The sequence below is a fragment of the Amia ocellicauda genome, chromosome 7, assembly GCF_036373705.1.
Source record: "Amia ocellicauda isolate fAmiCal2 chromosome 7, fAmiCal2.hap1, whole genome shotgun sequence".
Lineage (NCBI taxonomy): Eukaryota > Metazoa > Chordata > Actinopteri > Amiiformes > Amiidae > Amia > Amia ocellicauda.
The window spans coordinates 30408597-30432770 of record NC_089856.1 but is presented as its reverse complement, the minus strand read 5'-3'; the positions used below and the strand labels follow the sequence as shown (position 1 = coordinate 30432770).

At 39.9% G+C, this 24174-nt stretch overlaps 1 long non-coding RNA gene across 1 annotated transcript in view; it reads right to left on the bottom strand.

Annotated features, from left to right (window-relative positions):
• Positions 1-3022: 3022 nt before the first annotated feature.
• The window catches only part of LOC136753199 (uncharacterized), a 35577-nt gene continuing 14425 nt past the window's right edge, over positions 3023-24174 (bottom strand). The window contains exons 2-3 of the long non-coding RNA XR_010817404.1: positions 6391-6492; positions 3023-3467 (exon numbers count right to left, since the gene is read on the bottom strand). This is a non-coding gene — a long non-coding RNA (uncharacterized LOC136753199). The remainder of the gene's footprint in view (positions 3468-6390; positions 6493-24174) is intronic.

Sequence of the window (24174 nt, the reverse complement as noted above, 5' to 3'; positions counted from 1 at the left end):
CTCTGGAAAAAAATGGCCTGCTTTGGCTCGACTCTCATGAAATTAAATCTCTTAATTCAAACGCTAATGATTTCTTTATATGACATGTATAGATTCCCTCTTCGAGTAGGAACATGTTCAATGGAAAATAACCTTTGTGCCTATTGTTTTGCAGTTCTCAAGATTTTAAATGACTTAAACTGATGCCCTGCAATTATCATGAATAACAACCACAATGTCTAAGGCATTGGTATTAAAAAGTAAAAATCTATATTTGGTGGTATTAATTTATATAAAGGAATCAATATATTGGATTTAAGGTATAAAAAGAAAACAAATTGGGCCTAATTCTAATTTCTTTACCCACATAAAATGATTTTGAATTGCTGACCACAGAGCCATGCTGTATTATTAAACACAAAACATACATGGTCTGACTACTCCAACAATAAAAATAAAAAAAAAAAAAATCTAATACATTTTCAAATTAACTACAATGTTTTGTTTTTTTTCCTCTTCTTTGACATTTAGATTTCTGTATTTTTGGCCGTTTCCCAAAACATTAATATATAACAGTGGATTTGTGATTTCATTTGGGTAATTCTACAACAATTTGGATAGCATAATGGGTTAGACACTGGAAACTCATCAAACTGCATTCATATGAAAAGTTTCTATAATGGAAAGCCAGCCCATTCTGAATTTACATTTCAATGTGAAAAAACGAGCACTTTGTTACATTTGGCAAAAATAATCTTAGCTGATAAGGAAAACTATGAATAGGCAGTTTAACTTCTCATTCCACTGTGTAACGTTACTTACATTTTAATGTTTTTTCACTGCTGTTTTTCTACCTTCTAAGGATGTTTTCCGAAAGATAGTTTTTCTCCCCAATTATGTCCAGATAGTTTGAAGGAAGTGGAAGAAAAGCAGATTCATAAAAATACAAAGAAACACTATACATGATAGTAATTTAGCGGTTACAAATCAGCATGTATCAAAAGTACGATTTGAATTATTTAAATGTCTTCAAAATCTTGCATTTCTAATTATGCAAAAGAAAAATACTTCTGTTATTTTTAGTTTGGCAACCACTTTCCTTCTGTTAACACACACGCTTTCTACATTAAAGCGACTTACTTACTTTACTTTAAATTACATTACTTCAGAATGAGAATTATAACACAAGAATGCATTGGAGTTTAAAACAGTCAGTGTAGAATTATGAACTAGAACTATGGTTATAATTTACAAAATAGACCATGTCAGTCTGCCTACATTATTAAATTACACTGCTACATTTCATAAAGAATATAATAAAAAATAACAAGGGTAGCTACAAATAAAATGAACGCCCAGTTGTTTTGTTTTTAGACCTACATAAGATAGACGTAAAACATGCACTTACTGGTTTAAAACTAATTCCAGATGATTAATTAAATAAGTAAATAAAATGTCAATTAAAAAAACCTGAGAATCATTTTTCAAAATAAAATACATTAGGGAATGTAAAGGCTATGTTGTGGATACCAACATAGTTTCAGCAATTTAGATTTATATGAATTATATATTCAACAATAGCTGTTTGGGTCTCTCAGCCAGATGGATCTCCAGAAGCGCTAAACCAGATGTACAGACATAAGTAGCATTTCTTACAACATATACTTATTTTGGCAGCGCCCCAGAACAAAGTCATTAAGAGAATTTTGTAAAAGGTGTTTCTAGCACAGTGCTGTATTTTGCACATGAGAATTAGCAAGATCTCCATTTTAAAACCGTAAATTAAGGAAACAGTACAGACAGCAGCCGTGTGTATTATAAATAAGTGAAGTTAAAGTGTAGCACTCCGCATATATGTATTTATGTATGATTTATGTATACACACACGCACGCATTGACATTCAAAAACGTATTTGTATGACTAACTATGAACTAAACAGTACTGATAACACTATTACAATTCGTATATTGTAATTACTGTATAATAATAATAATATATCATAATAACAAGTCTACGAAAAGCTGGTTAATCAGAATAAACTGCTGGTAGCCATATTAATTATTGAACAATAATAAAAAAAAACAAAAAAAAACCTTGAAATTATTATGTAAGAAATGTTATTTGGATTCCTGTAAAATTCTCATTAATGGTTTTAATAATTCAAATGCAAGTAAGGCGAGCATCTAAATAATACAATGTTTTGTCAAAACCAACAAGACCGTACGTCTGTATGTATTAATAGTTGAGGAGTATTTATGTATGTTTACTGCAGATAATGTATTATTAATGAGAGATTGTTGTAAGCCAGTCCAGACAATTACTGCCATATGCACGAAAGACACAGTCAAGTAAAGCAAAGGAAAAAAGAAGCAGAAAATATACACTTGTGGTCAAAATTATGGAGACACTTGGTTTTATTAAATGCTTCAGTATGAAATAATAATAATAATAATAATAATAATAATTATTAATAATAATCTCCTATGTGTGCACCATTTGTGAAAATGTATAATCAACTTTGGCAAGTCAGATGTATAGGTTTATGTATAGATTATGTGCATTGTATTTTTAAAGAGGGTTTCGGTAAGATTTTTAGGTGATGCTAACAATTGTGACTGCCACAAACATATATATTGGCTTCACTGTATTGCATTATGGTTTATTCTGCATTTATATCAAACCTCTCACATAAAAAAGTACAGAACATTATAAAACCAATAACAGACAATGGTGATTATTATTATTAATATCACCAACAATAATAATAACAATACTATTAATAATTAAGTATATACTAGTGCTAATATTTAATCATATTTAATATTAATCATATTTATAAGATGTCAGCATAAATAGAAATATGATATAATTTGTGTTACTTTTCATTTATTCAAACTTTATATAGGGAACAAAATATTTATACGATCTCTTATGGCTTGTTTTATTTATAGTCATTCTTAGATATGAGTAAGATAATACAACCAGAACCCAATATTATTATTAATTATTATAATAATAATAATAATAATCATAAACATCACCATATTCACCATAATTTCGAAACAAGATAATTATAAATGTAGACTGTTAAATGCTATTAACAGAATAATAAAAATTAAACAAAGCAATCTCAGCCATAACTTATAGAAAAATATTTAATTATATTTAAGCATTTAAAAAAAAAATGTTTTTTGTATAAATACACATACTATTCAATAGTTTATCTTTACCTTGTCGTTCCCGTGTTACATCACGGTGCTCGTGGCGGAGAAGAGAGGCTGTAGTGATGCAAAGCGGGCAGTAGGTGTCGCTGTGTGACCAGAGAGCTCCCAAAAAGAGTTGGAGAAGCGGTGCGGAGGTGCCCACCCCCGATTCTTGGACTGGGGGGCGCAGCGGGATCAGAGTGGCTCCTCCCTCTGTATGATGCGGACGCGTAGGCGTGTCAGAGGCGGGGCCTTGTCTGCCGTGTCCTTTTGGTGAACTTGAGCTGGAGGGGTAGTGAGGGGGCACAGTTGGCAAGATGCCAGGGATGTGTGTTGGGGTGGGGGGGTTGGGGATGTTCTGTGTTTTGCTGGATCAGCCAAGGGGTGACCGCACACTGACCTCGAAGAACAAGCAGTGGGGTCAGAAGTTTATAGACCTGTTTGCTGTGGCATGTGCAGTCCGGGAATGAGAGAGCATGGCGATGCCGGCACGTCACCCAGAGCGAGGCTGATCTGCCCTCCTGACACTCCGAATATGCAGCTGTGGGTTTCTACACAGCCCAGCGCTGTCATTCGCTATTAATGTGCACTGCTTTACTGGATCTTTTCATTTTACTTGGTATTAAAACTAAAACAAAACTAAAAAAAACACAAAAGAAAGTCTTTGCATAATCTTTCTGCCCTGAACACCAGTGTACGTGAAGTGAACTGACTGTAAAAGCCCCATAAAAGCCAAGTGAGGAGCAGTAAAAGCCCTGTTACGCTGGTGACAGCACAACCCGAGTGTCACAGATCACGGAGCAGCACTGTCAAGATTTAATAATAAATAGCGAGGTTTTAGCACAGGGAAAGGGAGTGAGGTGTGGGGAGGCCAAGAGAAACTGCCAAAGCTGTGAGAAAATAAATGTGGAACACATTTTTCACTGGAGCAAAACATCTTTTTAAATCATCTTGTTAATGTGTGGTCTCAGTGCAGGAGTTTGATTTGTGTCATTAATAGTCTGGTAGTTTCAGTCCAGGGCAGTGACTGCCAGGAACAAACAAGGCACTGTGTGGAACAGGCTGAAAATGCAGAATTACATTCTCTGCCTTTGACTGCTTTGACTGCAGAAGGATCCCCGAAACGACGGCAGTTGATGGTGGAGGGCTGTGGGGGTACCTCAGCTGGCACAGCCGAGTGGCAGGGGGAGCTCTGAGGTCGGCTCCCCTGCTACCCCCCCATTCCTTCCTTCTCTCCCACTCTTCTGCCTCCTAGTAGGACAGCAGCCAGATTACCATCCCATCTGTGTCATTTGCGTTGGGATCGTCTAAGCTGATCCGAGCTCTGCTCAGCGAGCACTGCGCTTGTTAACCCCGATTAACTTGATGTGGCATTTGGATGAAAACAGTGTGAAAATCAAATGCATGGCATGACCCACTGGCCTGCTGCTGAACCGTGAGGGCATCAGGGAGGGAGGGAGGGATAGAGGGGGAGAGCATCTCTTAATTGCTGGGATAGAATGCGTCTCCTCCTTCCTGCACAGATATAGATGTGCAGGAATATGCCCCTCTCTCTCTCTCTCCATATATATATATATATAGATAAAGTGAGAGAGAGAGAGCGAGAAGGGTCAAAAGTTTAAAGACTTGTTGCTGTATTAGAATGTTTATAAAATCCCTCCTCGCCTTTCCTCCACTAATTCATTAATAAAGCTGCTTTGGGAATTGAAACAGCTTATGTAAATCTTAAATGAAAATATTTCTTCATAAAACCTTCTTTCACAGACTATAATAAAATATACATAGAAAAATATAATGTGCCGATTCTCCCTTGTCCATCTATGCCTGTCTCTGCGGTCTCTACCTGATTTTCCATTTCAGTTCATCCTAGATGTGTTCCTCGTGACTGATGGCAGGCCAGCCCATGCCTTCAACACTGTTCTCCTACAACCACTGTGTTCCAGTCCCATCTTTGTGACATGGTGTTAATGTGTTGGTAGATGTACTGGCCCTCATGATAAAATTCCACCCATGCATGTGATGCACAGCTAGCCAAAATATATTGCTATACGTACTGTCACGGTGCTTCAAAAATATAACAGCTTCTATATGACATATGACCTTTTGTGCAAAAACAGTATTAACAGAGTGAGGCTTGTCCCATTGTGTTTGGTGACATCATGTCTGTGCATACACAGCTAAACACAGAATTCTTCACATGGTGCCAGTGCACACTGACACGCTCACAAACACACCCAGCCTCCCGCACTCACGGAGAGCTGCACTAAGGCCTGGGCTTCTAGCTGGCTAATGAAATATTTACCACTAACTGCAAACACCTATGATTACCAGGGACTTTAATAATTAAAACTGGATCTCATTCTTTTCAACTAACAATCTTGTGCCCACAACAAAAAACACTGAAGCAGCAATAATGACCCTGGAAATATTTGGGAAATTTACAGCTTTTTTTTTTTTTTTTTTTAATAAAAAAACGATAATGAGCTTTCCAATTCACTCGCATCATCTGCATGCATGTCATTCACCGAAATCTGTTATGTGTTCTGAGTACCTCGGTGTTAACGAAGGGCCAAGGATTCCTCACATTGCACATAATTAACAGGGCCCATGAAATTAAACCCTAATCCTTTTGCACCTGCTGTGGAAAGGCCATTGCTGAAATGTGACCTGCAATATGACGGCCAACCGCCTGTTCAGTGTGCTGTAGAGTGTGACCCTGTCCTCCGGCTGCAGGGAGAACAGTGTCCTGGAAATAATTAAGTACAAACAAGGGAGCTGAGACCAGCAGGTATAGTAACATGTCAAGGATTGGTATTCAGTAAGAATGGCGATTTATTATGCATTTGTGCCCGTTATTTGAAATTGACACAAACAAAGAGGCAGATAGACGGCCAGACCAAAGAAAGAGGGAGAGAGAAAAGGGGGTTTTAGTGGAGCTCTTGGGGGAAGTCTTGGGAAGTGTTTGTGTCAAGAATCGCTGGTCTGGGATTAAGTGTTGGGGACAGTAGCAGTTTGATTTGATCTAAGCTTGCAGTGTTGTTAAATCGCTCATTAAATCCAATTAGTAATCCTGGTGGGCAAGACTGGAGAGGCATTGGGGAGCCCCCCGCTGTGTTGAACTCTTGAACCTCACTGGCAGTGAACGAACCGACATGAATAGGAACCCCCCCCTCAAAGGGCTAACCCAGCTTCAGCACAGACACTTACCCATCACCCCCCTCTTCCTCCTCCTGCATCATGACCTTCTCTTCCCTTCTGGAAATCTGCAACTGGTCTTCACAGGTCATAATCAGACCGGGAGTCCTCAATCTGTTAAACAATCAATTAATCAATACATACATATAGATTGCCAGAAATGGAAGGAACTTGGTATGTTCACATTCCTTTCAGATTAAGCGTTTAGGTGATATCCACTTGTAACAAGATACAGTGTTTCACTGAAGAACCACAGCACCAAAAAACAAGCCGAAGCTCATTAAACATGCCAGAGTGTCTGACAGCAGGCTGGCACACTTCCTCACTTGTCTGCTGCTCCTCCGGCTGCCCTGTGATCTGTCTGCACTGACCACAATTAATTGCAGTGCAGTCCAGACTAGATCAGTTTCATAATTGTTGAGTTGGCTTATTAAAAACATACATAAATAAATAAATAAATACTACTAATAATACAGGCATTCTTAAGAATTGGGACAAAACTCATCCAGCCATACCATATTATGTTATTTAAAGTAACAAATAAATTAGAAATTGGAAAATGTGATCAAATCTTTACTTTAAGTCACATGCATATATGCTTACAACTTATCAGGTTATTATGGAAATATTTTTAAGAAATTCCCTATTAAACTGTTGTGTCTCCCAAGAAATCCCCTGTACAACACAACAGACCTCAAATCAAGGCATTTCAAAAAAGGGTTAACATTTCTTAAATCTCTCCAAAAGTCATAATTACTGAAAGTTAGCCTTGTTAAAAACATGGCCATAGTAATGTGTGACAAAGAATCTAATTCATGCTCAAGCAAGGCCTCCAACAAAAAGTTACAGTGTTTGTGTCAAAAAAAGGTTATATATCAGGGACATTCATAGACAGTTATGTTCTTAGGACCACATTCACATTTCCTGTTGCCTTTGAGTGCAAAAGAACTGCAGATGGTCTGGTAAGAGTAATTTTTTTTTGACAATTTCAACAAAATATAATGATTTCCACATGGTCACAACCATAAGCTGTCAACTCCGTCAGTCATAACCATTAAGATTTGATATTTATTGATGAACAAAATATGTTTATTTTGATTAGGGTGTAGTTCCAGTTTGCAGACTGAAAAAATCTAAATGGTTGCTCCCTGTTCTGCTTTGTTAAGAGGTAAAATGTGTTTTGTCAATTTTTTTGTCTGACGGAGTTGACTGCTATACTAACACATTATTTCCCTCTCAGTTATATCAGTTGTAAGGATCAAATGTTTCTAAATTATAAGTTGCATATTTTTCCTGAATCAATTAAAGTAATTAGCATTGAAAATATAATTTGAAATTTAATAGAAAAAGTTATGTGCAAGATTGGATAACTTGTTCATGTGCTCTGATTTCAACTCCCTCAGATTGATTTGTAAATGAATAATATGGAAAATACATTAAGATTTTTTCCCAGAAACAGGTTTGATATCCAAAATACTTGTTCTTTAACATCCAGTGCTTTTCCTTTGTTTTTAAAGTGGTTTTATTTTCTTTGTAATTAATCTAAAAAGAGAGTAGGCTTTCAACACCAATTGGTGATAGAGGATTTAATGTAAGTATAGGTAAACAAAAATGTATACAACACACTTTGATCACATATTTCCAAACATAATCAAATATTTCAATCAATTAAACTTCTCTTAGGTTGTTTATATCAGAATACAATGTAGTTTGATAGTGTCTGACGGAGTTGACAAAATATTGGACCTCAATTACAAAAAGAGCTCTTAACAAAAAAATGCAAAAGTCAGGGAACAAGGGGGTTGTTCCTTATGCTCAATTGGTAGCTCATAATCTTATCTATCAAAAAAATCTGTTTATCATTTACCTTACATAAAAAAAGAAATAGTGAACAAAAAATCTGCTGTGTCCCTCTTCTCAAGAATGCCTGAATTAATACAGAAAATTATTAATTACATCAAAGGGAACTTTATTTATGTATTTATTTCTTAGCAGACTCCATTATCCATGACTACAGTAATACAAAAGTGCAATAATACAGTACAGTTCAAAACATAATACAATTACAAGTTCAAAATTGTATAGGAAAATATACAGTAAATTCAAAATAAAAGTCCCACATCCTAGATTGTAATCGCTAATATGTGCAGACAAAGTGTGAAGTCATAGTTAAAAGCTAAGGGGAAGGGGGCATAGGGGAAATTAAAATAAACAACACGAGTACTAACAATGCAAATTCAACAATCTGACGAAAACGTTATATAAGTGCAATTTTACAAGAGAGCTGAGCCACACAGGGGAATAAAATACTAATTACTAATTTCCTGACATTGTATCAAGCACTGTAGTCTCCCATCCACAGTTCAAACATCACTGATAAAAAACAAACAAACAAAAAAACACCTTAATAATAATAATAATAATAATAATAATAATAATAATAATAATAATAATAATAATAATAATAATAATAATAATCTATACATAATATATCAGGTTATATGACTGTTTGAAGTTTGAAAACCAAAATGCTAAGCGATGCTCCTTTGATTCTGCATGTTTCAAAGAGAAGGAAAGCCCTTGTGAGTGTGGCGTGCGATACATATGGCATCTCCCAATTGCTTTATCTATGTTTTGGGATTATTCACACAGTGTCTATATATCCATATAAAAACAGAACCGAATTCACTCCGATGGAGAGATCACAGTACGACGCGTCAGGTTACAGGTCTGTAGTCCGTGAGACTGGAAAACATGTTCATCTACACCCTCTCATACCTTACTGGAGATGGATATCTAACTTAATAATGACGGCATCACCTATCCTGACACACTCAAAGTGCTTCCGACTGTTTAATTTTAATAATTATCCAAATCTATGCAGCTTCCAGACCTTATAAACGTAATGCAAACATGTGAATATTAATATATACTACTACTACACTCTTAGAACTAATGTGTTACATTTAGCATGCTCTGTGTTTGTTCAAGGACAACACAACTTTGTGAGACCATTTATCAAAGTACAACACAATAATGTGATTTTTTTACACAATAATGTGTTTTGCCCACACAGACTATTGTTTTGTGGTTTGGTGAATTTTAACACACACAGTGTGTTAAATTTAACACATTAGTTCTAAGAGTGTACTACTACTACTACTACTACTACTACTACTACTACTACTACTACTACTAATACAGATATAAAATATATGCTTAAAAGTAGGCCTATATATTTTAAATAAATTAATCTATATCTATATCTATATATCTATATATATATATATTCTTTGTGTATATATTCGTTTTCAATAAATAATAATAGTATCATAAAACAACAAAATACATTTAACAGAATAACAAAATAAAAACAAAATTAATCTACAACAATTGCAGATAATTAATACATAAAACAATTAAAACTCAACACTGAAAAGTTAATTAATTCGATTATCTCATATTTGTTCAAGGCCTACAATGCATATATTTTGATTCTCGTTTTCAGATACTTTAGACCAAATTACTTTTCAGTGTAAAGATGTTTTAGATCACGTTTAGAAATACCTTCCTTACACCTTTAATCTTAAAATAAGAATGAAATGAAAAGCAGACTGAAAAGAGACATTAATGTTAAGAGAGACGCAGCACTGTATTAACAAATAAATGCTCTTCTAAAATGCATCTTTTACTGGACGGAGACACATTTAAGATAATTAAATATTATGAGATACTTTAAACAAATGTAACACGATTTGTGATCTGACCTCTTAAGCTCATATAACCTGTTTGCACTGTATAACCCTCATTAAATATATATGGAAAACGAACATGTATCAAGTGAAACCAAATTGCTGGAGCTCCTAACACCTACTACAGTTTGAATAATTTACTGTTGGAAATGATGGGCGAACTGTAAGGACAGGTCCAGATCCATCACTCAATACATTTTACTAAAATAACTACTACGATTTATATTACCACTGTTACATAATAATAATAATAATAATAATAATAATAATAATAATAATAATAATAATACTGCACTGTTTACAAATCAATTGTAATATTTTGTAAGTAGATTATCAGATTAAATAAATTGGTTAATACATATAATGTCTAAATCTTAAAAATAAGTAATACATGATAAAAATAATAAATAATAAAAATATATCCTCGTTTGATATGACACACGAAATAATGTGTGTGTACAACAAAAATATTTATAATAATCATAACAGTAATTATTATTATTATCATTATTATAAGCTATCTTATTTGATTTCAAAATTGTATTTCTTGAGATCTAATAATTCTTATTAGGCAGTAGTGTATTGCAAGATAATGTAATTAATAGGCTAATGAGGACAGCATATCTTTGCGTATGGCTCTCTCTGCAAACCGCATATCAAGTGTGTGAGATAAACAAATAATATTTGATTATTATTATTATTATTATTATTATTATTATTATTATTATTATTATTATTATACTGCTATTGTTTTTTTTGTAGTAGCCAATAGTACTACTACTACTATTATTAATGTTAATGTTCTAATTTATACAGGAATCAGTAAAGTATTAATTTGTATTTTTACAAGATCTTGCCATAATAATAATAATAATAATAATAATAATAATAATAATAATAATAAAAATAATAATAATAATAATAATAATAATAATAATAATAATAATACTATATAATAAGTTATTTATTCACTTTATTGTGTTGCTATTTGCAGATTGTACTAAAGCAATAGTGCAGTTCGTTTTTCTAAGCACAGCATCTTATTAGTTTCAATATTTTGTTGAGCACTGTTCTATATATACTATATGGCCTATATATTACCACTTCCTTGCTCCACTTCTTTATCTTGCCAAGTGTGGCTTGAGTCAGACTGGTGCTGAAGTGGGCAGGGAGAGTACAGCAGCCCCAGAGTGTCCCTCTGTCTGCCCTGATTGTGTGCATGTCAGTCCGCCCCCCTCACCCCCACATCGCTGGACAGCCCCGCTGGGCCCCTGAGCTGGGCTCCCCTGTAAACAAACACGGATGAGCCCGTGTCTTTCAGCAATGCAATTAAAACAGCAATGTAAACACGGCCACTGCTGCCCTGCCAACCCAGTTAAACCCTTCCAGCTGAGTGGCTGGTTAACGTGCCCACTCATGCGCACACCCCCGGAGGAGGTACAGGTCGGAATCGCTGGAGGTCCTGCCCTGACATAATAGCGAAAAGCTTTCCAGATCTCCCGCTCCCCTCTTCCTCTGCTTTTCTCCTTGCCTCCCCTTCACCCACCCCCGAGCTGTGTTTAAATCTCCACTGCCTCCTGCCTGCAGAGTTGAAGGAATTGTTATGGCGATGTCCCGAACATCTACCAACATCTCAAAGATGTGTAGATACACAATTTCAAAGCGGGAATGGTGTTCAAAACATTTTTAGACACGCCCAGTCTTGACCTCAATCCCACAGACCACCTCGGTGATGCACTGGAATTGATAATCAGGAAGAAATTGCAGAAACCAAATTCTCACATGTTTAGATTCTGTGCTGTGGGGGAAAGGCACAGTATCCCTCTGACCAACTATTAAAATGATTGTGGTATTTATTTAGGCCGAGGGTTGCCTGCACTCTCTTAATTGCTGCCAATCCAGTATATTATTTTAAAACAATAAATCATATACAGGAGATCTGGATTTGCCCTTTTTCACGAATGACAAATATTTTTATAATGACTATCTTTCAGCCCTTTAACACATAACGGTGTACTTTTGAATACGCTAGAGACACAAATAAGTACATTGGTGGCAGCGCAGTATGTCCTTCATTTACTAGGACAGCTGTCATGCTGGTGAGGGGTGTGTGAGCGTCTCTCTGTGTCTGTCTTCCTGTGTGCTACTCTCCAAGCCCAGAAGGGATGTTTTGTGCTATTTCTAGACAGACTGTACTCAAATACATTAATATTTAAACTTTAGCCCTAAATGCTAATGTGGTGATTAACTATGTCAGATTCACAACTTTTGTGTGTTCAAACTGAACCAGCCAAATTAAACATCTTAACCAAGTCTTAACATCCCCCTGAAACCATTCACAATGAGGCTGCTCTACTTGTATTTGTTTCAAAGGCTTTTAGCGCACAACACACCCAACCTCAGGACTTCAAAAGCAGGCGGTGCCAAAAAATGAACTTTCGACCCTGCCTCTGTCTCCAGATAAAAGAGAAGCAATATGCCGCAGGTGGTAAACTCTCAGGGCCGGAGCCATAATAACAAGCCATTATGATACGAAATAAAATGAAACATCTGTGTTGATATCAGCACACTGAGACCCAGTGCCCTATATATTACACCATCTGCGCTCCTTTGTGGCGCACTGGAGAGTCACACCCATGATCTGTCAGACACGAAGGAACATGTCTGACAAAAAAAAAACACCAATCCCCACAACGCCATTATCTTTGCATTCTGCAAATGGTTCGGTGGCACAACTGTGTGGCACAACATGGCAGTAGAACCCTGTGTGGGGTTTATGAATGACCAAACTCAGCACTCCACTGGCCCCATTATTCTTGATTACGGCTATTTAACGGCGAGATGGGAGTCAAATTGGCAGGCGAAGTGGTCTTTCACCACCACCATAATGGGGTTGCTGAGCCTCGTAGGCTTGGTAAACACGTGTGGAAACGTAGGGAAGGATGTGAATCCAGTGATAGGGGCTTGATAAACACTGACAAATGACTTACACTGCTTTCCACTCTCGCAGGGCATTAATAATCCATACTGAAATTGGGAAGGCCCATTGCCCTGGAGCCTGCTGCGTGTGCTAAGTGCCTCTGAGGAAAAGAGGGCGCAGATTCCAGAATACAGCTCTGAATCTAACCCCCCCCCCACCCCCGCATAGTCCTCCTGCACCGACGACACGAGACAAACAAAAGCAAACCCAACAAATAAATGGAGAGATTTTGATCGCAGCTGACAATCAGTGGGGAGAGATGTATCGTGACTCCTCTATCTCTTGCTAAGCCTGCAGGGACCAGTTTCAATCTGTCTCAACAGAGGACAGACCACAGAGAGACAGACACATGGACGCACACACAAGGCGCCAGACTGAAGAAAGCAGCATGTGCAAAATAAACCAAAAAACAACCTTTTTCAGAGTTAACATTTGTGCGTTTACATTTTTAAGGCCGTTGTCCTTAACAAGGCAGGGCTGCGCCACTGAGCTGCTTTGTCTTGGTACAGATGATGTCATGGTGACTAGAGATTAGCGGCGCAGATCTCAGCATTTCTTTTTGGTTCCCAGCTGCAGTATCCCTGGATCTGTTTCTTCATTAATCTGCCGTTTCTAATGGGTTCTTTTTAATTTGGCATTATTGTTATAACCACTGTGAAAGCGGATTTATGCCGAACCAGAAATCAATGACAGGATGGCACATTTATTCACATTTATTCTGTTCTTTTAGGGTAAAGAATAATAAACCCATGATCTCTAAAGGGCTGCTTGTATTGTGCAGTTTTCGGAAACCTGTGTCAGCCATTTACATTGTTATTGCCCTTTTATTAATCCTGCAAATTGCAATATTTAGAGAATTGTTTAGAATCCAATATTATTATTATTATTGTTGTTGTTGTTGTTGTTGTTATTTGCAATAGTAGAAGACGTAGCAGCAGTATTTACAAGGGTATTAGAAAAGGAATTGGCATGTCACAAATTAAATCTGTTTGTGTTTCCCATGAGGATTATAACACAGTGGAACAGATTATTTTTCCCCTGATAATCTTTCAAATAGCTTTCAGAATCTCTGTTGGAATCTGAAGGAATTTCCGCAGGAATCTCACCCGCCGTTCTTTCTCAGAGTCTGGACTTGTGAAAGGTCACTTCTGGATTATCCTGTCACCTGTGTCCCCGTGTGCCGCACCACCTCGATGACGACGCTTTACAGTAGTCGCTCTACAGTTTATCCCTGCTCGCCTGCAACAGAACAAAAGACTGCTATGGACATTTACAAGTGTGCTTTCCTGCATGGGAAAACTCCACTATCACAGCAGTTTATAAAGCAGCAAAGACAGTATAACACAACGGTACCAAAACTACTGAGATTATATAATCAGAATATATACTGGTGGTCATAGCTACATTCAAAGTACAAGAGGCAGGGTTGCCCAGTACCTGTAGTGTGAACAACAGCTCCTGCACTGATCAAAAGGTGCTGTGATTTTGCCTATTTGATGTAGTGTTAGTGCTGCTTTTGCATACACAGTATCTCTATGCCAAGACAAAGGCTGTGCACTTAAGCTGGCCCTGTATGGGCACACCTCAGGGATGAAGCCAGTCTACCCAACTGCTCTCAGAATATAGCCGCTCCCACGACCCAGCAGCCACGGAGACACCGCCTCTCCTGACTCAGACGCTCTGCCAGCTATAAACTATAGATGCAGAATCACCGACTGCGATTTTCCATGCCCAGACAGAGAATAATTACACAGTTCAAACTTGGAATAAGTTCACAGGACTTAACCTGTACTTAAACACACGCAGTCCATTAATAAATAATCCTATAGCAGGCTCCTGTGTTTGAGACAAGCCCAGTTCAGAGCAGGCCCTTTTGGTTGGCCTGTAGGTCTTAGCTACAGTGGCCCACTAGATGGCAGTGTGTGCCTGTCAACTGACAATTCACTGGGGGGAGCTTGTGTTGAGTTGCCGTTGAAGACTGAACGAAGGAATGAGAAAGAGAGAGAGAGGGAAGGAGGGAAGGAGTGAGTGATGACCCTTTGATGAACCAGAGATCTGGCCGTGTCCCCACAGATCTGCGCAGAGTGTTTAAGAGCTGCTTCACAGGCTGAACACGCTAATTGAAAAATAAATTACGGATCTGCGGAGCTTCAGAGCTACGGCATTGGGCGCTGAGAACACCAGCAGGTCTTTAAAACCTCTGTTTTCATAAGAGGGGTTTCTGCTCAGCCCCGGCCAACAGCAGCATGGCTTCATTAAAGCCCAGTGTGGAGAGGGGTTGTTAAGGTGGTCCTCGTAAAAGAAAATGAAAAACGTTTCAGAACATTTTTATTACAAATTCAATTAGGAGTATTTACACTTGACAGTCAGATTGGTTCTCCAAACAATTCCGGGGCCAGTTCTCCTTCTCTCTTTCATTCTCTCTTCCCCTTTGTTTTGATACCAGCTCAGGCTGGTAGAACTGGAATGTATGTGATTCTGACTGCATACTGGATACAGGTCAATAGTTCAACCTCAAACCCAGCCAAAACACATGAAAAACAAACATCTAACAGGTTCAAAAGATATTTCCATTCACTGGGAGCCAGGGCAATTTGTGCACCGTATTTTCTCAAGGTAGCAACGCCTGCCTTTATATTCCTGTATAGCCAGCTTTGGGAATGGAGCTGTCATTATGTGGGGTGGAGGTCATGTCTGTCTCAGGCATCTATAAAGCCTGCATCTATAAATCTGATCTATCTATCTGTTAGGCCAGCTCTCATAATGAGACCCTGACCCTGACAGTGGCAGGAGGGCCACGTGGCTTGCAGGTGTGAGCCCAGTGAGACAGTGCTGTTGTGTCCCAGCCGACTCGGAGACTCCTCCTGGTTCAAACGCCCCCTGCCACGCACCCCTGGCAGCCCGGGCCAAGCACAACATCCACTCCATCCCGAAAACACAAAAAGGAAAATATTATCCCTTTTTCGTGGCACTTCTAATGAAATTATCCTGGAAGCAGCAAGTCTTCCTGAGAGATCGGCTGATAGCAGCCTGAGAAACCGGGCAGCCATAATCCTGTCTGAAACCTGAGAGAGGAATCAAAACACCGAAGGACAGCTCCACTGCCCGTGTCAAAACTCCATCGGTGCTTTAGCGTTGTCTTCTAACAAATTATACTACTGGGATGGAAAAAACAGGCTAAATAAGCACGTTAGAGGGTATTGCCTAATCTTATTTGTGACTTTAATAGGCAACATGTAATTAAGTTGAAATAGAAGGAGGAAATTAACACAATAACATCAGTGATAAAAACAGAAGTTGCCAAATTAAAACACAAAGTGGTCTAGCATTTTCACACACGAGTCCCAAATGCTGCAGCATCCCTGATTTCCGACTGATAATTGAGATAATTGAGCGCCTTGTCACTCTCATGCAGGTACTGGAATATCTCAGTGCTAAAAAGAATCCATTGCAGCTTACATGGGTTAAATTCGTTTTTTTTTGTAAGATATGTTTGCATAAGTAACTACGTTCTGTCATATGTTATTTTATTTGCGTGCCATGACAAATCTGGATGTGATCAAATACATTTTTACATTAATTTATGTATGTATGCATGGATGTATCTCTCCATTTGTCTTTTTTGGTTTGAATTGTATTGCACTATTTTAAAATCATCCTCTCAGTCACAGGGCTTTGCAACATCAGTCTGTGAGAGGAGTCTCTGTGTTTGTTGAACTATCTTTAATACATCTTTATTATTTTTACATGTTATTACACTCTGTCACTTGGGGAAATTCCAGAAATATTTCAGTAAAAGCCTAGAAACGGGAAAATGTTAAACCTCAATCACTGATTTGTCAAACTGTATTACATTACACTGTTCTGAAGGAAGAAAGAAATGCAGTTTTGGAACAAAGCCAGGTTGACTGTTTTAAGGTGATGAGTTCAACACCAGAACTGCCCTGGACTGCACTGGACTGGACTGAGTGAATGACTCACTGACACACTGACCGACACCATGGGTTACTAACTCCCTGACTGAGACATGGATTGAGAGACTGACCAACATGCTCATAACGGAGTACCTGACCAGCTGAATCAGAGGCTGAAATGGTAGGTATCTGACTGGACTGGAAATGACTTCCCTGTCATGGCCTGGACACCTGTCTGACTTGGACAAACGGCCTTCCCAGTTGAACTTCAAAGAGCACTGGGAAAGACTGGGAATACTGCCCTGGAACGATCTGATTTCAAAGCCTGAAGCTCTAAGTTCTCAGCCCCATTCACACAGGCTCCCTTGAGCAAGCCTCTAATAGCTTTCAAACAAATGAAGACAACCAGGATGGACAGGAGAGAGCTGGGAAGCTTTGCCCCTGCTAAATGTCAGCCTTCACCCCTCATGAAACTGTGAGCCAAGGCCCGGGGAATGGATTCACTGGAAAAGCCTCTACTTTCTCAGGATGTGTCCTTTTGATTAATCCCAGCCGACCGGGACAGGGGCGTTTGTCAATTCCCCACCACAGAGCAACAGGAGATGCCCGGCCAGTGGGAGGCTCACACTGTGGGCTTTGTGTCTGTTTGATGGCCTGGGCCTGTAGGCCTGAGGCTTGAGTTTAAGAGGCCTCTGACGTGGGAAGCAACACAGCCAGTTCAATGTGTCACAGTGCAGCCCTGAGAAGGCATTGCTCACAGCTCACACTAATGCAGAGAGCGATGTTACTTCTCTGTAGGAAAAAAAACCCAAATATATAAAGAAAATATTATTCTCTGTACCAAGGACTAATGATAAGTTGTCCACTGTTGAAAAAAGACCAAAAAAAAATATATATATATACAAAGTTCATTACCCAGTTATTTCCAGGAAAGACGCATCTGGAAAGATCTGGATTATAAGAATTATTTTCATATCATTTACAGGGAAATGGACTGATTATGTTTTATAATCCTAAAAATAAACACAAACATTGCACCCTGCATTTCATAAGCTGATAATAACGGAGTAACTCATTATAGAGATAACACCTCGTACAAACACGGGGGAAATGCACCTTTCATTGGACGTGACTAGAGTACCATACTGCCTAGGTCACTGCCAGTTACAGGGTGATACCATATCAAAAAGGATATTGGTAGTCAGGTGAAAAAGGGCAAAATGCTTTTTTACCATAAGGTTCCAGGTTTGTAACACTGACTCACCCTAAGCAAGTCTCTTAGGTTCCTTAGTGCGCCGTCCTTCGCGTGAGATGTAAAACCAAAGCTTCATTGTAAGTGACCAAAGCAGCTGCAGTTTCACCCTGTAGTGTCTGTTGTTTTGGACGAAAGCATCTGTGGGATGACTAACTGTTATTATTAAGTCACATCGGGATGGAATTTGAAGTTGTAATAACTTGGCTGCAAGAGCAATTTACCAGAGAAGACTGGATGTGATTTGGCATTAATGGCCTTGATCTCCTAGTACTGGTACATCACAGATCTGCTGCCAAAACACACCAATTGCATTTGAAAAATCTATTTCTGCTGCAGGGCCTCAGGAGCTGTGGGCATCTCAGCACATTTTAAGTACTGACTCATCAGGAGCCTTGAAACTTAAAAGCCACCCAGGTTCTATTGGGTTTAGAGCAGACAAAGAAAGAAATGCATAAATAAATACAAACATCAGCTCATTATCAGCTCAAGGGTCATTATATAATTTTAAAATGCAGAAAACTAAACTGATTTTTAATAATAATAATAATAATAATAATAATAATAATAATAATAATAATAATAATAATAATAATAATAAAACAATCTTGTGGTAATGATATCCCTATTAGGTTGTCTGCAGCTGTGTAAAGGGGCAGTCCAGCAGCCAAATAATATGCATACAAAGTGACTGGCATGGAAGGTGTGTAGTAAAAAGCACCCGCTATGGAATGACTGCAGTCTGTTTGCCATCTGTCACTCTGGGCCTGCCATTGCTGTCCTGCCTTGGGGACTCTGCTAAACCCTGCTGGAGACAAGGGGTCTGACACAGTTAGGGCTCCGGTTACACTCTCACAATCTCTCACACAGGATCTCACGGACATCACCCTGGAAATATTCACCAGGCATTGACTCCGGTCTCTCACGGAGCCAGCCAGCTTGAGAGCAAAGTGGATGGGGGACCAATCTACTCCGGGCACAGTCCTCTCTCAGGCACACTGCACTGCCTGTCAATACCCACACTTCTTTGTATTATAGCTCAGTCAATGCTAGCATTATGACTTCTGCTACTACAACTGATTTAATAAGTCTACCCCTGTACTTTTCTCCAGGAAGTGGCTTGCTGTAATGAGGGTCATGGAAGCATTGATGACCCCCGACCCCTGCCGGCTTGTTGATTAGCTTGAGAGCAGCCCAGAGCAGGGTCGCGACCCCGGGGCGCGTCCAGAAGCCTGTGTTTACTGTTTCAATCACAGCGACAGGCTCGGTTACAGCAGGCGGGCCAGCGGGTCACCTGGAGTTTCCGTTCTTCGTGGTGTCTCGTGTTTCTCATTATGACCGCTGTGCACAGAGCCAGCCGGGCCAGAGCCGAACATGAGGGCTTGCAGGAGGGGAGGATCAAAGCAACAGATAGGTAACTCTGACTTCATCAGCTACGTCCCTCAACACCAGAACTGCAGTGGCTCAGAAAGGCACTGACACTCCATCCCAGCTGAGTACTCTTAACCATGGCTCTGTGGTATCTCCATCGTGGTCCTCCATATCAAGGATAATATACAAGGAAGTGCCATGCAGGGGTCAAAACAATCTGATTAATTAACTGCCAAACATAAATACGAACAAATATTGCAACCAAAACAAAACAACAAAAATTGTGGATCCTGAACAGTAAATACGAGACCCATTTTTACACTAGTATATGAACAAACCAGCATCATTAATGGTGTTAACCGTATCCTCACAGCTAACTGTCCCCTCACAACTCTACTGTTGGGTCAGTGTTAGGATTCCCAGTCTGGAAGTGATTACCTGTCAGTCTCTGCACCCCACCTTACCTCACTCCCCAGGGCAATCAGCTCTCAGACATGTAGTAGTCTGGGTCTCATAGCTCTTTAATCAGTCTGCCCACCCCCCACCGCACTGTGTGTTTGTTTTTCCTGCTGATTATAATTGGGATTCTCCTCTCAATGCGTTACCTGCCTGGCTGCTGTGCCTGGGGAAGCACTGTGGCGCAGAAAGACCCTAACTATTGCAGAAACAGACATTCAGATCGTTCAATACTTTACTGCAATGCATTCTAAAATGAAAACGTGCAGAGCTGCATGATTACTGTCCTTCTACATCTGCAATAATAATAATTCAATATATTGAAATACAAAATACATTTGGCAGGGGAAGCAACATCAAAAATTGACTAATATTGTACTTGAGCTGTTTTACCATCGTTTAGCCCATTTCTACATGCAAATAGCAGCCCACAGCTCAGCTGAATGATGGGCTAGAGAGGGTACAGAGGCAGCTGACGGTGTCACAGTACTTCAAGTAAAACTCTCTTTCTAAAAGTGCAACGTGCTGAGCATGAATTAACAATGAATCCCTCACAAAAACAATATTTATATAGGACTATAAATGAAAGATTTAACAATGCAAAAAAAGGGCAAAGAACACTTTTAAAAGGACAACCTGTAAGAGAAGCTGTCCCCATGAAATATTCAGGGAACTTTCAACAGTTTAGCAGCCACACAGTAGGGGCAGGAGATGAGCCGAGAAAAGGGACTGGCACTGAATTATTCATCTTGGTTACTTTCCGGGAGTCAGTGCCAGGGAGACAGGGGGTCAGGAGGTGGCGAGAGGGAGAAACAATATAGTCCTCAAAGCTGCTTGCCAAGCCGTAGGCCTGAGCTGCTCACTCACACCGAAGGCCTCAGTGCACTGGATGATTGAACGTTTCTTACATGACTGCAGCTTGTCAAAGTTCATTTCACTGTACATCAATAACATAGCAGGGCCAAAGTTTGTTAGTTTACCTGTAAACATCGAAACACCAAAGCAAGACGTTCTGGTTTCAGTGTCATTCCCGCTGTAGATAATGTGTGTGGAAACCATGCTTTCATTTTAATGTTCTGTGGAGTGGAGACTAATGGATTCACACATATTCACTTTTTTCCCTGGCTTTGCTCTTGGACACACTTGTGGATAACATGTTTGGAATGATAGCAAGAAAAAAAAAATGCTCTCAAACTATCAGACTTAAGTAAACACTGCCGTCTTCAGCTCATCTCATTTTCATCTGCAGACTGTCCTCGGGGCAGATCTCTGTTTGTTTATAGAGAGACCAGTGAGAAAGGGGAACCATTTACAAAAACCAGACCAGCTCCATCAATCTCCCATGAAGGGGGCTTCCTGGAAGAGATAGCTGGCTGAAGCTACAGAGAAGTAAAGTGTTGTCACAGTTTTGGACACATCAAACATAGCATGACTGTCTTCAAGCCATTTGGCAACATCTCCTGTTGGGTTTAGTGTGATATTCTCTTTCCCAGGGCTGCTAACAGCATTCTTAGTGTGTCTGGTCATTGTTCAGTATGTGGTTGTGGGGTCACCAGTGTCTCCAGTAAGGGGCAGTGTACCTCCACTACTGTGTCAACAATCCTCTAGGTACTATGACACCATTGGCAGGGAATGACCAACAAAGGTTCCTCATCAGCCTGTTGTCCTTGTTAGAATCCTTGATTATATGTTATCTGAAAAAAATAATCTGTCAGACAGTGAAATATGGTGCACGGTAACTGTATTCTGGAAAGGAAACAGGAGGGTGCACCTTCACTACAAATAGGGGTAGATTTGTGGAGCAAACTTCTCAAACATGTTGTGGAAGCATATTCACTCTGGGTCTGGGTGATTCATCATGCAGCTTCATGAAGTCGGACTTTATATAGGCACACAAGCTGCTCTTCAGTACTTCACATTCTTTTGCTATTGCTTTAGGACAGCCCTGGGTATCCTTTTCAGTGAAGGCATGCCAAGGTGCTCAAAAGGTGTCTTTGCCGGAATCCAAGAGTGTTATTTTTAAAGGTATTTCCCGGAATGGCGGAAGTTCTGTTTGTTTCGGCTCTTGGAAATTCAAAGGGAACAGAAAGCAGGTGTGTTCCATGTACGGCCATCCCCATCTCCGGCTGCGATCGACGTTTCACTTAGTGTGGCTGCGTGCCATGCTTTCCAAACACATGGGAAGCTTTGAGACTGGAACTGGTTTTATTCAGGGCAAGTCTTTCAAAAATAAGGCCAGGGTGACATTCGTTTAACTAGGCTCCAGAAGCCCGTGTGAAAGAATGTTATTGCTTACATTAACGCGGCTGTCTGACAGTCTTTACATTTTGCACAACATTAGTGGTGCCGACAGGAGGTCTGCTGGCTGTGCCAAGGCCATGATGGAAGGGGAAATGGCTTCTCCCCAGGATGGTACTCCTCCCTCACCTCTGCATGCTTAGCCTGGCCTGGAGAAGGACAGGTCCAGACAGAACAGGTTCCCAAACTGCAACCATAGACAACCTACTCTCCAAGCTGTGTTGGTTTGATCAGGTGTGCAGTCTTTATACTGGAATGTAGTCGAGGTTGGAAATCAATTTATATCACCTCCATGTGAAGAAGACAAGATGAGACCGCTCTGGTTATGTTTTGTTTTCTTTTTTTTTAGTGCCTTCGAAGAGATTTTATTAGCTTTGGATTTGGTGCCACGTTGACACTGATGTTCACTGGAGCATAATGTTGCTACAGGGGGATGCACAGGAGGGATTATAAAGATTACACAGCTGTCTTCAGGCACCGCGGTATTAATTAATAGCTAGAAGTGAAGTGGTCCTGTTACTCAGGCCAAACGCATGATACATACTCAGTCGATTGTCCAGTCTAGCTGAAAATGCCCTGACCAAAATCCACTCCGTTGTCTAACTTTATAACTTCACATTGTGTTCCCAGAGACATCCCTGAATCGAAGAGTCTCTGCCTTCCATCCACACACAGACACCGCTAAAGGTGAATCCTGACAGGTAACCTGTCTCTGCTTTACCTTCCTCTCTCCCAGACTCTCAGATGTATATAGTTAGTGAACTAGAGTTAGTTCCTTTTATACCGTGGCTGTCGTATCCCCTATCTGCCCAGTTCCCTCTGGCATTCATACACAGAACAGAGACACGGGGACCTGGCATCAAAGTGCCTGTATCTCTTATGCTGTCCAGTTCCCTGAGTACAGTAACCCCCCTCCCCTCTGTTTCTCTGTCTCCCTCTTTTCTCTTTTACAGTATCTGTCTGCACACATATACACAATGGGTCCCCTCAGCCCCGCGGAGCCTGTTTGATGTCTGGGATGAAAAGCACTCCATTTCATTTCTTTATCCCCCCTTTTTTCCTCTCTTGATGCTTTAGTTGTTTTTTTTTCCCATTCCTCTTTGAGTTCCCTCACTCATCACTCCTTCTCTGAGGTGCCCCCTTGCCCTCGTGGAGCGGGGCACAGTTTCTCCATCACCACCTTCTACTAAACGCCTGGCGAGCATCTCCATCGAGGAGTCTCTTGTGAAGAACTGGGGTGCTATGGTTGAGACGGAGGGTGTGTGTCCTGGCTGTGACCCCGTTGTACCAGCTGGAGCCCAGCATCAGAGATCAGCCAGACAGGGTGCTGACAGGCCCACAGTGCCCTGCCAGAGCCAGCCCTCTCCCCTTAGACACACACACTGCCAATCCTTACATAAGATGTCGATGGAGCCTGTACACGCCAGCTGTAGATTAGGGTAATATTACGGTTAACTTTGGGGGTTCAACTTATTCTATCAAAAGTGGCTGCCCTATTCTGTAGCTGTCCAAAGACCTGTTAATAGATCATAAATCAAGGACAGAATTAAGCTTCAATAATAAGCTTTGCTAGTTTTGCATGGGCCTAGTCCAAGGTGGGGTGGAAGCAGTGTGCAAGGTTGCGTGGATGCTCCAGGGGTTACGTGTTGGTATGTATAGCGTGTGTATGTGTTGGGTGAGGAAGTGTTGCCTATCAGAGAGGAATGGGCTGTCAGTTTGACTTCCTTCAGACGATCACCTGCAGGTACCATTAACCTGTTTGTTGTCTCTGAG